Genomic DNA, 15,706 nt, shown 5'->3' on the forward strand with positions numbered 1-15,706 from the left:
ATGAATTTCGAGGTTCCACCTTTATCGCTAATCGCAATCGCCATAGTCTGCAGTCACATTAACATGTGGTTCCCATCTCCTCCGATATGTGATTAACCTCAGAACTCAAAACATATTAACTACACCATATAATACCATCGGGTCCACTCCTTTGTATGTCGCATTACTTCTCTGCCAATGATATTAACATAAAACAGCCCAGACCCGAACCATTATAGAGAAGAGTGGAAAGGTTATCGGGTCTGCGATTGTTATCGCATCGCCAGATCGGAATGGAAGGAGCCTAGCATTGGAGTGTTGGAATCGCCAATAGCAATTTTCGATAGTCCATGTACTATTACATCGGGGTTATTGGAGCACTATGTTATTGCTTTGTTCCATGTGAAATTATCAACAATGATTGCCGATAATTAAATTGGAATGATTAAATGGAATGGCTGAGATAGTGATTAGATTTTCTGCATTTCTTATGTCTCTTATGGTAGCTGTTATATTATTTATTGATTTCATTTTTGTTTCCATTTCTTATTTTCTCTTTTTTGAATGATCAAATAGTAAAGTTTAAGTTTATACATTATGGGTGTAGCTAAAATATCAACAATACATATATGATAAGCAAGACTAAAATCTTTTATGTGTTCTCACAAATATTCCATATTTACACGGGCAGCAATTTAATCCTCTCTAGATATGAAACCAATGTAAAAATCCTTACTTAACTACCTAGGTTCTAATTCAGGAATGGTGACATCATTTACAAAAGGACCGAAAGATGTAGCATGAGACAATATAGATGATAACTCATGAATCCCCTCACTGGAGCTGCAAGCTGTGAATCCCTGGAGGTTCCTTTTCATAAATGCAGGATGTGTTGGAATTGGTAATGTCACAAAAGCGTTGGAAATCATTAGTATAACATTAGAGATTGTCGGACGAATGTCTGCATCAACTTGCGTGCACAGAAGGGCAACATGAATGCATCTTAACACTTTCTCCTCCCAGCATGTTTCCCTTAATGTCGAATCAATCACAGACAGAAGATTCTCATTCTTGAATAATGTCCATGCCTGCAAGATATCAAAGCTATCAAAGGTAAATGCATGGTCACTTCACATTTCTTTACTGCAGTCAATTCATTGCTCATACCAAGAAATTCATGAAATTAAATCTTAAGGTAAATAATGGCCGCTCATATCGCAGTCCATCAATTGTTGTTCCCGAAAGAAAATCATGAAATAAAGTCTTACCCATTCTAATAGGGTTTCTATTTCTTCGGGGAAATCTATATTGTTGCTTTTCCTTCCACTCACAATCTCAAGGACCAGAACTCCAAAACTGTAAATGTCAGTTTTCACGGATAGTTGTCCCTGCATTGCATACTCTGGCGCCATGTAACCGCTGCATATTTCAAAATAAGAAAGGATTTTGTGACAAATTTTACCTTTTTTTGTGAATAAATCATAAGATTCAATGAAAATTGACTATTACATCAATAAATTGTATTAAAAAAGGGCAGAGGGAAATATTCTTACTATATCCCTACAACTCTTGTTTGGATGTGATTTTTGTCTTCAGCTGCGCAGGTTGAGTAAATGCCGACGATCCGTCCCTGCAACCTGGGAAAGCATTCAGAGAATGGCGAGGAGGAGCGTGTTGGCTGAGGTATCTTTATACATCTTCATATGAAGGGGGAGGAGGAATGGTGAGAATGCCAACAGTCATTGTAATGCTTCAACCGTCATTGTAATGCATGAAACATGTCCTTATTACTTGAATTTATGCCTACATACCTCATTGTCATGGTTATGGATTATTGTCGGGCATAAATCCTTCAACCATCATTGTAATGGATCAAAATGTGTCCTTATGCCTCAACCATGCATACGTTTTAGAATGCAAAGAGACCACTTTCAAAGGCACTGTGAAAGATGGGTGTTCGACACTAATTTTTTTATTTCATTTTTTTCTTAATCCTGCATACGTGGTTATCAACAAGAGCCACAGTAAATTTTTAATCATGCTTTGTAAAAAAACAATTTAAGTATGGTCTAAGTATGAGTTTTAGACATGCAAGAAAGTTACCGTAGCGAATTTCATTCATTGATTTAGTGACGACTACAAGAATATACTGGCGTCTTTCAATTCAGGCGTCTTTCAATTCAGGCCATCCGATCAAAAAGATTAATGAAGAAAGTGATTAACTTGCTGATTCTGATAGGGAGTCACGCCTATCGGCGTAATTATAGATAAATATATTACAAGATAAAGTAAGAATTTTCTATATCAATAACGATTTTTTCTACCATGCTTTGCAACGCATATTACATTACTGGAAAGAGATGGTAGCAATCTCTCTACTTTTTGGATTTGTCATTTCAACCTCTAAACTATGAGGCGAAGAAGATTGGTCACATGAAAATATCCCCATAATGGGAATGGGCGGTGTATCAACTAGGAATGGAATTGGAGGAGGTGTAATTTCAACATCTCCTTCTAACATTTGGATCACTTTACTCATTCAGGGATGACGAGATGCATGAAATTGAATACACCAGAGTCCCACTAAACATAATTTCTTAGCTATGAATTCCTCTTCTACCGACATATTTCCCTCCCTCAAATTCCCAAATTCACCCTTCTGCACCTGCTTAAATGCCCATCCAGGGTAGAAGAATTTGCTAGATCCACTTTCTTTATTTTCAAAGTCAATGTTCTTTCTCCCGCCCACCATTTCCATAATCAGCATCCCGTAACTGTAAATATCACTTCAACAGTGACAACACCAGACAATCTAGACCACATCTCTGGGGAAGCGTAACCTATTGTTCCTCCATGAGCTATGGAGATGTGACTTTCCTCTTTATTCGACATTTTGGCTAGACCAAAATCAGCAACTTTTGGCAAAAAATTGGCATCAAGGAGAACGTTATGAGGCTTTATATCACAATGTAATATTTTATTTCTGCACTCCTCATGTAGGTATGCAATACCATGAGCTGTACCAAGTGCAATAGAGTACAACAATTTCCAATCCAACTGATTTTTAGGATCTCCATGCATATATCTGTCTAGGGAGCCATTAACCATGTATTCATAAACTAGAGCTCTTTTGGATCCCTTAGAGCAATAACCCAAAAGCCGCACCAGGTTACCATGATAGGTCCTCCCCACCGTGGCCACTTCCGTAATGAATTGGTGTTCACTATGTTTTGATTCATCCAAAAAATTTATAGCTATTAGCTAGATTGTTCCAAAAACCTCCTTTTCCAAGCTGGTCGACTAGATTGTTTGTGTAAGCTCTGATCTATGCATAAGAATATCTGGTAGGTACCAATGAGGAATAACAATGTAAGAAATTTTCCAGAGAGGGAGGCCTAGAGTCGAGAGGGTCCATAAACTCTAGAATAGTCTGCTCCTCATCACTGGCAGTTCTCTCACAACAACATCGACGATAGGTCACTATGCAAGAAACCACTATTATTCAATAAATTATTTTAATATTTTAATCATAATCCTAATATTTATTTATATATTATTATTTTATTATTAAGAATATAAATAACATTACTTTTAATAAACAAATTAATTATAAGAAATATGATTATAAAATATTTCTAAAGGTACACTCTTATAAATATAACAACTCCATTCCTGCAAACATGCAAACATGTAGTTGTTACATCTCATTTACAAGTTTAATTTACTATTTTTTCATTTATTTAATTGTAAAAAATAAATTATGATATTTTAATATTTCAATATATTAGTTAATTTTAAATTATTACTTAAAAAAATATTTATTATATTTGTAAATGAAAATCACATTTCAATAATCCAAATTAAAGATAGAGGTTTTAAACCTGAAAAGAAAGATAGGACGGTATGTACATGGGTAAATTTAAAAATAAAAAAGCCTAACTAGATTGATAATAATAAATAAGAATTTGGAAAATTCTAAAAAAAATTGGAATGGTTTAAATTGGACTATGTTATGTTTTTACTTGAAACATGGGGTATGATGAGTTTAAGGTGGTCCTTATATAGATTTATTCATCTTACCATTAATATGGAATAAGAAATCATATCTTAGAGGGTTTGAAGGAATAACTTCTCCTTCTCTTTTATTTCATAAATTAGACCTTTTCAATGAGTACATTTAGATAGAAATATTTAGAATTAATGTTAAGAGGATTTATATTGTAATTTGTCATTTAATGCCTATAAATTTTGTTTTTAATAAGAAAAACAATCTAGATACAAACTTTATTTATAATACTCTAGCAAAAGATATTCACAGTATGAGGAATGAAGGTAATATCATCTTGTTAAGGGGCTTTAATGTTAGAACCGCAACTAACCAGGCTGATATTTTAAGTAATGACTCCAACCCTAATCCTTTGTGGCTAGATAATAACTTTATTTTAGCTAGTAGATAGACAATAAAGTGTAAAGACATGATCCACAATTTATCTAGTACCAAGCTAGTTAAGCTTTGTAGTTCTCAAAACCTAATAATTTGTAATCACTTAATTAAATTACCAAACTATATATCCATTAAGTTTTACGAATATTTTATTATTATTTTTATATATCAAAATTTTCTATTACATTTTTTCAAATATACACCATGAGGAGTTTGCTTTCAAAATACTTTTGGCCTCATTCTGAAGGTGAGGGTAGCGAAACTATTAGATAAATTTTGAGGTCTAAAATAGGTCTCCCAAGGAATATTATAAAATAATAGTAGAAATAATAAAATAAGATTAGATTACATCATCAAATTTTAGAGGCAAAAAAGAAAAAACTACTTTTTCAACTTATCGCCGTACGGTTTTACTTAAATTTTGAGGGGGGAGCAATCATTGGATGCGAAATTTAATTCCTCATCCAAGGATTACCCATGTTGTATACTTTTGATGGACTTTGCTACATGAAAAATGAGAAATACATGAAAAAACATGATTGCAATCATGTTTTTTTTCATGTATTTCTCATTTTTCATATAATAAGGTGCATTGAAAGTATGCAACATTGGTACTCCTTAGACGAGGTTCCCGCTCGAAATTTAAGTAAAATTGTAGGGAGATATGTTGAAAATGTGAGTTGAAAAGGTAGTTTTTTTTGTTTTTTTTACTTTTTAATCATTTTACTTTTTTTCTCCAAAAATGGTGAATCATCCTTCATGGTTGACATCATCATATTGAATCCTATTGATTCTTATCAAGTTCATTTTGGTTTTACATTTTTGTTCTAAGGCCCATTTTTTACCTCACAATTTCTCTAATGCATAGACAACAACAAGAGAAATGTATAATATCGCATACATATAATCCAAAGTGACCAAAAAAGACCTAAAATAAATATGCATCTCATTGTCATCCTGGTGCAATTACATTACCTAGGTTAAGAGGTCTGGGTCATTATCAGGTGGTTGGTGAGGACAATAGGCCTCATGAATTTGGGCCTCCATGTGAACCATTCTCTCTTCCATCCCATCCTACCTGTCATGAATTCGTTTATCTCCATGTCGTAGATAGACCTACCTATTGAGGATGTGCCACTGGTTGTTTTGGTGGTCATTCATAAATGAAATGACCTCATTTCAGTCATCATGCTTACCTCTATCCAATTTCTCCACTATGAGGGTCACTTGTCTAATTTTAGCTTCTAACGTGTCAAATGGGGATGGAAGATCAACTCTTCCAAGATTGTTGGTCTAAATCCTCACCGTTGTCTCCCAAGTCCACTAAATGGGTCATGCCTTAGACCTGCGAACCCATACCCCTGCGAATGTGACCAGGGTGTCATTGTATTAGCCTTCTACAAACTGGACTACCGAATTCTATTGCACACAGCCCACATTCTTGTCCACCCACCTTTGGGAATACACCATCGTTGATCTTCCAACAAAGATTAGCAACCTAGGAAGAATCCTCTACATGAAACCCCACTAGAAACCTAATGTCCTGTATGCCCAACAAGCCATAGGAGGCGCTACAAGGATAGAAATTTCCAAATAAAAGCCTCCACACATGACTAGAATCCTAGAATGCTTAAAGTTCACATACCTCCACCACACATAATCCCATTTAAACAACTACTAATAAAGAAAAGACTACAGGTGACCAAGATGCACCTTCCTCCTCTTACATTCTCTACCATAAACCACCGAAGCAAAACTAATGAACCGCAAAATCAATTGCTAACAAAAAATGCACAAAAATCATAGACTACAACACCAATCAAGCAAGAAGTCTTACTAGAAAATTCAAGATGTTGAAGGCCACACACACACCAACCCACCCTCCCTCAAACTATCTATAATTCACTTGGGTTCGTCATCTCAGGCTAGGCTCCCCCACAAATACACCCTCTTCCTTTACTCCACCAAAATTGAACTCGTAATTTATGTGGTCATCACATGATAGAGGCCTCACTTCACCAAGGGAAATGGATGGTTGAGATGAGGAGCCACCCTGCACACCAAACAAGAAATTCCCACCATCAACCTTTTCACCCATCATCTGTGACCAACAACACAAATTAATGCCCAAGAAAATAGCAGTTAACCTTTACCTCTACCATGTCCCCAGAACAATCCATCTCCTTCGCCCAAGAAGGAGTGTTCTTATGACATATATTCACCTTAATGTCTCATGGGAGAGCTAATAATAACTTCCCTACTCACCTTGAAATTTCATATTGTCACCCCATTGGGGAATTATTATTTTGCTATTAATAATATAGATAACATTATTGTTTTAATAGAAAATTAAATTGAATGTAATTGAATGTTTTTTAAGAAATATGATTAGAAAATATTTCCAAAGTGTTATAGCACCATTTACCACTCTTGGTAGATCTGATGCTTTATTTATGGCTTAGGGCAACCCTTCCTTCTAGACTTGGTCCAAAATCTTAAAAAGCAGTGTTTTATTCCCTATACGCTACTTTTCTCTATGATAAAAGTGTGTACACGCGGTCAACATATACCCAACCCGCGAACATATGTTGAAACACTTTAAAAAAAAATTCCTTAATTTCAGGCGAATTTCACGGGTTTTACCTATTACTCACCTCCTATTGCCCGTGACCCAACTGTTTCCCAAAAAAAAAAAAAAAAAACTAATTTGGAGAGGTATAAATAAACCTCCATGGGAAGGCCTTAAGGGAGAAAATTATGAGCTATTGGTACTATAGTGAGGTTATCCTTGATCAAGTCTGAAGAATCCATGTGCCTCCTGCACTCCCCAAAGCTTCAGGAAACCCTTGTTTCCTTAATTATAGATATCCCCCATCTTGCTTGAGTATCCTTGTGTTGGTGATGGAGGAAGATTGCTGAAGGCTCGAAAATGAAGGTTCTGCTTGGAGCCGGAGAAAGACTTAGGTTGAATTTTTCCATCTTATCTATAGCTTATTTCAATAAAAAGGATTGATGTTTTGTTTCCGACATGAAATATGTTTATGCATCAAAGTTGTGTTGTAATTCATTTATGAATCTTTATTGATGTATAATTAGTCATTCATTTATATGATTTAAAGTTAACATCATGTATATCCTTTATGTTTCTATTGTTTTGTATGTTCTATTTGAATAATTTTTAGGTTTCAAGAACATTGGGAGAAGCTGGGGGTTTGCACCCTGCGGGATCTACCCAAACGAAGAACATCAGGTAAGGACACTCCTACGTGATTTAGTAGATTAAGGATGTTTAATGGTTGTTGAGCATTTCTTGTTGAGGTTTTCCCTCTACTCCGTTGGGGTTCTCAACCCAAATCCCTAGGGTGGTTTCACCCGTAACACAAAGAGTCTCCACTACGAAAAACATAAAATTGATACATCTCATTTATAATATTACTTTAATTAATTTTTCATTATTTAACTAAAAAATAGATTATGGAATTTTATTTTTTTAATATATGAATTAGTTTTAAATTATTACCGTAACATCTCCATTTACTCAAACCACCCTAGTAACGAAATAAACACAAAAACATATATTTACTAGTAAACCAATAATAGAATCTGTCATGTTTTCCATATCTAGAGTTCCATTAGATATTTATATGGAATGCTCATACTAATAATGTAAAAAAAAAAAAAACTAGAATGCTCTGCTCCTCATCACTGACATTTCTCTCACAACAACATCGATGATGGATCGCTACGCAAGAAACCACTACTATGATAAAAGCACCACACTATATGGCAAACGTTGCTGCAAGCATTGTTGAACAACGTAATGACAGTATGGATTCTAAAAGATAGGTACTTGTAATGAATAGTATTAATATAAACAAGTACCTGCCAGATTTCGTAAATCCATCCTTGGTTCCATTGAGATTCCTTTATGAGAGGAAACAAAAACTAGTGAATCAAATAATGAAAAGCAAATAGAAGTTGTGGAATAAATCTATAGTAAAAAATAAAATAAGTTTTGGAGATTCTCACCAATGCAATTCCACTTGCGAACATCATTAGATCTACAAATACAACAAAATTCATAGCTCTGTAGATTAGAATAATTAGAATAAAGGCTATAATCAAAATGAGAATCATCAAAGTAACATTGTCCTCTTGTATCTGCACAAGATTGGCAATCATCCTATAGAGGCCAAGTGATTTGGAATCCTGTTTGTTGGAGGTGAGCAAGATTCTTATCAACACTAATGTTCTAGGTTTTATCAATTGGAACAACTATGGGAGATGAGGTGCATGTTGGGAATTTCTGATAATTCCAAACAAAAATGAACAGAGAATAATGCCATGTTTTTAACACAGAGGAACAAAAAATTGTTTTTGTTGAAGACATAGTTTCAGCAACACACACAAAAGGAAACTTGTATTCATTAATAATATGGTTGTTACAAAAATTCTTCCTCTCACAGAGGGATTCTTCTAAATCAAACTGGAAAACGTTTGACCAACAAATGAAGCCCAAATCCTTAATCAACTGAAGCCCTCTACCTTTGCACTCTTGTGCATTACAAAACAATACTCTGTCTCCTTGAAAAATTTACACTGATGTGTGTAAAAAAAAAAATCATTCACGCTTCTTACAAGCGCGCTGCTACACTACATTTCATTACATTGCATTGCATATTCAACAAAAATAAATATTACATTCGTTTTTACTTGTGCTACTCCCATGAATAAAAAATAATAATAAAATTAAAAACTTTACCTATATTTACCAACCATAATGAATTATATTAATTACATTCAACATGGCGATTTTTTTTGTTTTAACCGTAGAATACGATTTTCTGCAATATCGCACTGAAGATCCAGGGACAGGCAACAATGAAGTACCATCAAAATTTTCAGAATAGATTGCATTAAATTCTCATGAGCTACCATAACCGTTGATCTGGCCCACATTAATCGAATGGTTATCGCAATTACCCGGAGGTCCCTTCTTACCGAACTTTACCCGCCGGGGAAAGTTGTTTTGGAAAACTGTTCAGACATGTGTCTGCTAATGGATGTGCTCGCTGCCCTCTCGAGAAATACCATTGTTCAGCAATAAGCGGTGCGGGGAACTCCATGATGGTTTTAGCACTACAGTTGAAATTAGTATTTCAACACTCCCCTTTAATTTCAACTGCTGGGTTATCAGTCATACCCAGACATTTCCTCAAAAACTCAAAACTTTTCTGCCCCAATGGTTTGGTCAGAACATCTGCAACCTGCTCCTGAGTCCTGCAGTGTTGTAAAACAATTTCTCCATTGTTTACCAATTCCCTGATGTAATGAAACTTTGTGTCAATATGTTTCGTTCTCTTATGAAACACAACATTCTTGGATAATGCAATAGCTGAGTTATTGTCACAAAAAAACACAATTCCTTTTGCTTATTCTTGGCATAAGCTCCTTAACATCCTTCTCATCCAAATTGCTTAACACGATGCTGTTGTAGCTGCCACATATTCTGCCTCTGCCGTAGGCAATGCTACAATAGGCTTCTTTTTAGAAGCCCATGAAATGGCTCCTAAACCCATGTGAAAAAACATAACTGGATGTGCTTTGAAATTGCAAAATCTTTCAAACACTTCACTTTTGTTCTTCAGGAAATAAACCTGAGTTTTTCTAGTAAAATCATCAATAAATGTTAGTATATAGTGGCTTCCTGCAAGTGATGGAGTTTGCATCGGTCCACATAAATTTGAGTGGACAATCTCTAAGGGTGCTTTTGCCCTTATGCTTTTCCCTGATGGAAAACTTTCTCTGTGTTGTTTCCCCAAGATACAACCTTCACAAAGGCTGTCTGGTTTCTCTATCAATGGTAATCCTCTTACCATTCCTTTTCTATTCAACAAGTTAAGACCTCCAAAGTTGAGATGTCAAAATCTCAAGTGCCACAACCAATTTTCATCTTTTGGTTCGCTTTGGAAAGCCTCTTCTGTCACTGCTGCTATTTCTTCTCCATTTTTTAAATCTACTTTCATTCTGAGAGGGAACATCTTGTTCCTTGTCATCTTCACTTCAGCAATACATTGTTTGCTAGGTGTTTTATCCATGATGGTGCATACATCATCCACAAAGAAAACATTTTACCCCTTTTGAATAAGCTGTCCAATACTTAAGAGGTTACATTTCATTCCAGGAACATAATAAACATCTGTTATGGTTTTCTTTTCACCTTTCTTTGTTAAGACATTTACTTCTCCTTTTCCCATAATAGAAACTTTATTATCAGTCCCTAGTGTGACTTGTGACTTCACACTCTGATCTAACACAGAAAACAAGGCTATGTTTTCTGTCATATGGTTACTGCAACCGGAGTCTAGAAACCATACATCTTCACTCTTTTCTTCAGCCATATTACAGGATAAAAACAAATTATCGTGGCTGATATTTTCTCTAGTGAAATTTACACTAGTTCTATTACTCATATCATGCTGCTTCTTCCTACATTCATTTGCATAATGCCCATATTTTTTACAATAGTGACATTGGAAATTAGATTTATCATACCTTTTTCCTTGAGCATGATGTTGTCCACTTTGTTGGTTGCTGCCTTGGCCTTAGTTCTGATTTTGATTGTTGCCTCTTCCTTGAGCATTTGTCGGACTATTTCTTCCACCTCTGTTTTGGCTTCTACCTCTTCCTCTCTTGTTTCCTCTGCCTTGGCTTCTTCCTCTTCCAAATAACATCTGGGTCTTAAAGGCATGCTCTAGAGATGAGTTTTCATTTCTTCTCAATCTCTGCTCATGTGTTATCAGTGATGCATGTAGTTCATCAACTGAGAAGTTTGTGAGATCCTTTGTCTCTTCTATGGTGGTGACAATCACATCGAACCTTGAGGGTAGGATCCTCAATAGTTTCTCCACAATCCTCATTTCTTCAAGAATCTATCCATGAGACCTTATCTGTGTGACCAGACCAATCACATGTGTGAAGAATGAGTCAATATTATCTGACTCCTTCATGCAGAGACTCTCAAAATCTCTCCTCAACAACTGTAGTTTTGTTGTCTTCACTTTTCCATGCCTTGATAGGCTATCTTGAGAGTTTGTCATGCTTCTTTGGATCTCTTAGTTGCTGCTATCCTTGGAAACACACTCTCATGCACTACTTGATACAAAAAGTAGAGGGCTTTAGAATCCTTCTTCTTATTTCTCTTCAACAGATCTTTCTCTGCTTGAGTTAAATTATTAAACTCATTTTCATTTGTTGGTTCTTCAAAACCATCCTCAACAAATTCCCATAAGTCTTGGGAAGCAAGCAAAGCTCTCATAGTTATTGCCCAATAGTCATAGTTTTCCCATTAAATTGTGGGAGTTGAGTATTACAGTTACCCATACTAGTGCTAGCTCCAGCCATTCTTTCACTCTTAACTATGCTTCAAAATACTTGACTGTGTATTTAAAATAACTGACTATCCTCAACATTAACACAAAAAACTGACTTGAGAAATACCTTGGATTCTTTCTTGACTGAGTCTTCACTCTGCTGGAGAAGCTGCTGCAACAAGAAATCCTTCCTTCAGCTTCTTTGACACCTTAAAAGAGCCTGGACAAGCTCTGATACCATGTTGGGAATTTCTGAGAATTCCAAACAAAAATGAACAGAGAATAATGCTCTGTTTTTAACACAGAGGAACAAAAAATTGTTTTTGTTGAAGACAGAGTTTCAGCAACACACACGAAAGGAAACTTGTATTCATTAACAATATGGCTATGTTGTGGCCAGCAACAACCCCCCTTCTTATTTAGTGTTATTCCTAATGCGAAATAAGTGGGGACCCTTAGTTAAAAAATTAAAAAATCAAAGTAGTGGTTAAATTTCCTTTTCAAATAAAACTTACCATCATAAGCTTAGGAAACCTCCCTTTGAAAACCTAAAAAAAAATCTAAGTTTTATGATAAGGTAACATAAAATATTTCCTTAAGAAAATCGCATCGCAAAAAGATAGCGGGATGCCTCCTTACAAGCCGAAGTTCCAATATTGCGAGATCATGATACGCGATAGTATCGCATTGCACCCAACAAATAAAACTTACATGAAACACTTTAAAATTTTCCGATATGCGATATCGCTGATCACAAGATCGCATTTCACAGAAAATAGGTTAACAAAGATTGGCATACATAACATTCCTGCGATCTGCAATATTGTGATTTCGCAATATAGCGATAATGCGATGTCATGAGCGATCAACCTTGCGATTTTGCGATTTTGCGATTTTGCGATGTTGCGATGTTGCGAAGCAAATCTCAAAATCGCTTCATCACAGATCTTTCAGGCACGTTATTCAAGAAAATTATTTTCCCTAAGCTGACACCTAGTTATGCGCTTTAATGCTAATAAATGAGTTAGTTGTCAGTTATTAATGGAATATGGGTGCGTGCTTTTCAATGAATCATTTCACGTAAGGTGGTATACTTGGTATGTCTGCAGCATTTAAAACTTTCCCATCACCCTTCTTTGTCATTCATTTTCACTTCACTTGTGAATTACAGGAACAGAGGACAGAGGCCAATACAAAGCAATACACAGGTTGAAATGGGAAAGAAAAGCAAAGCTCTGAGCTCTAAGGAAAAGGAAATGGCACCCTTGTATGCAGACACGGCCTGTAACAGAGACGCGGGAATAGCTCTACGTGGGAAGTCATGTATAATCTGCTGGAAGAGGAGAATCCCAGAGTAATGGAAGTTACTGCTACCTTCACTGCCTTGTGTTAAAGTGATGTTGAATTCAGTTATTTATATATTAATGTATGAATGTCTGAGTTATCATTTGGCACTTTTGTACGGTGATAGCTATTTATTTATGCTTAGTGTATGAATAGCTCATTATGCAATATGTTTTGCACAACTGTTTTGTCTAAGTTTTTATACGAAGTGGTTCATCTTTACTGAATTCTTTTCTCATAACAGCTGAATGATCTTTATTACCATTTGTTGTTTGAAATCATTTTAGATCGCATAAAGGAAAGATCATACCCCGGGTTAGTGTAGAATTACATGTTTATATTTGTTAGAATACAACTTCCTTAGTATTAGACTAGAATTAGAGTAGAAGTATTCCATTTAGAAACTGTTAGAAACAGAAATATCAATCTTTCTCACACACACAAATTGGGAAACTGGTCCCATATCCCCAGTCGAACCCGCTATACCAAACGGAAAAGGAGCTGCCAACCAAGGTCCAGACCGGGTGGGTATCCCCCTTGTTGTAGACCCGATTTTCGGGGCTTCAACATATTTGGCTCTATAAGGAGGGCCTCTAAACTGTGAATGGCAAGAAAATCTAAATCTAAATACCATTCTGAGAGTACATCGCCCTCACCATCTCCTCCGACTTCTCCATTGCATTCAAAAACCTTAAATCCAGAGTTAGAAGTCGTTGGATCAACAGTCGTTGCTACAAACCCTGACATTTCAGAACAATCTACTATTGAACCTCCTGAAGTTGAATCTTTGATTCACAAACTTCAGCGATTTTCTATATCTCCTCAGAAATATGATAAATCTCAAGGCAACGTGACTTCGCAGTACAACCCTGCTCATCCTCTCACCAGATTAAAGAGTGAAAATTTTGGTGTTTAGCTAACCGAATTACCCCTACCTACTAGGAAGAGAGCAAGGAAGTCTCCTAAAGGATCCGATAGTGAGACTCTTTCATCATCATCATCCATCTCAACTTCTTCACCACGAAGTCAACCATCCGCTCCTCCACTTCAGATCACCGTCCATCAGCCTATTGCAACTTCCTCAACTCATTCTCAAACATCTGGAGTTATAATATCCTCATCTTCTCAATCGCAGGGATCATCTTCTGCACTTTCCGTTGTTAGTAGTTTAGCAATGGCCCAATCTCCATGGAATAACCCAGGGGTAGTCTTAATGCCTGCACCCTCGAGTCAGATACTAGCCCATCCTGAAAAATGGCCGCCTAAGTTTAACCCTGAGGCAGGCATGCTAGCGGAAGAACATATAAATAACTTTATGCTATCCATAAATCTCAATGGAGTTGTTAATGAGGATGTTGTTGTGCGACTTTTCCCTTATACTTTGCAAGGGACAGCCAGATCATGGTATTTCTCGTTACCATCTAGATCTATTACTAGTTGGGACATCTTCCAAGAACAATTCTTGACCAAGTTTGGTGATGACAGGTCTACAGCGACACTGATCAATGACTTGTCTAACCTTAGGGCTGAGTCAAGAGAACCTATCAAAGATTTCAATTTACATTTCAATAAAATCCTAAACAAAATACCTACTGTTTCTCAGCCTAGTGAAGAAGTACGAAGTGAATGGTACATTATTGCTTTACCATCAAACTTAGCAATCTTTGTTGATAGGGCTAACAAAACAACCTTAGTTGAAAACATGAAAGAAGCAATAGCAGTAGAGAAACGTATTATGGCCTTAGAAAAGAAAAACAAGATGGAAGAATGAAAATCTAAGAAGGTTTCTTTCAAAGAAGATCCCAAGAAAAAACAACCGAAAGATGCATTTGATTTAGAAGGATTACAAAAAGTTTTGAAGACTATGTCTAACGAAATGGTCGACATTAAGAAACAAGTGGTAGAAACATATTCTAAAAAGCCATACAGGCCTTTTAAAAGAAATCCTTCAACTGATTCCAAACCCCCTAACGCTATTTCAAATGCTGAATCAAAATAAGAAGAAGAGGAAAACGCCACTGAAGAGCATACCGATGAAGAAGAACATGAAGAGTTACAAGGTATGTGGGATTTTATCCTCCCAAATGAAGAGGATCAGGAGGCATTCTTGGTTAGTACTCGTAGTAGAAATCAGCTTGATCCTCCTCAACCTACACCTAAGCCAAAGAGTGCAAGCTCGATGACTAAGGATAAAGTCACAGCCAAGAAAACATCACCTAAAGCGACTTAAACCATCCCAGTCCAAACAGACACATCTACTCCATCTAAAATGCTAATCGTTTCAAATGAAATGGAGTATAACATCGTAGAAGATATGAAAAATACTAGGGCCAATATTACTCTTTTTGAATTGAGCAAGTTAAAACACCAGCAGAAAGTACTTTTGAAAGAATTACATGTTGTGCCAGTTGCACCTTTACCATCCGCTGTAATCTCTCAAGCTTCTCATGATATGGGAAGACCTCCAACTAATACGATGAATAAAGTTGATCCAAGCGATATCGCATTAATTGGAGGGAGATTGAGATCGCATACTCCTCCATTTCTCCTTATGAAATTTTCAATA

At 36.0% G+C, this 15,706-nt stretch overlaps 1 pseudogene; it reads right to left on the reverse strand.

Moving 5' to 3' along the window:
• Nucleotides 1–719: 719 nt before the first annotated feature.
• LOC149257451 (cysteine-rich receptor-like protein kinase 6 pseudogene) lies at nucleotides 720–1,391 on the reverse strand (annotated as a pseudogene).
• Between the last annotated feature and the right edge of the window lie 14,315 nt (nucleotides 1,392–15,706).

The sequence above is a fragment of the Pinus tabuliformis genome, chromosome 6, assembly GCF_031772625.1.
Source record: "Pinus tabuliformis cultivar Carrire ecotype Pingquan chromosome 6, CPIR1, whole genome shotgun sequence".
In the NCBI taxonomy this organism is placed as follows: Eukaryota; Viridiplantae; Streptophyta; class Pinopsida; order Pinales; family Pinaceae; genus Pinus; species Pinus tabuliformis.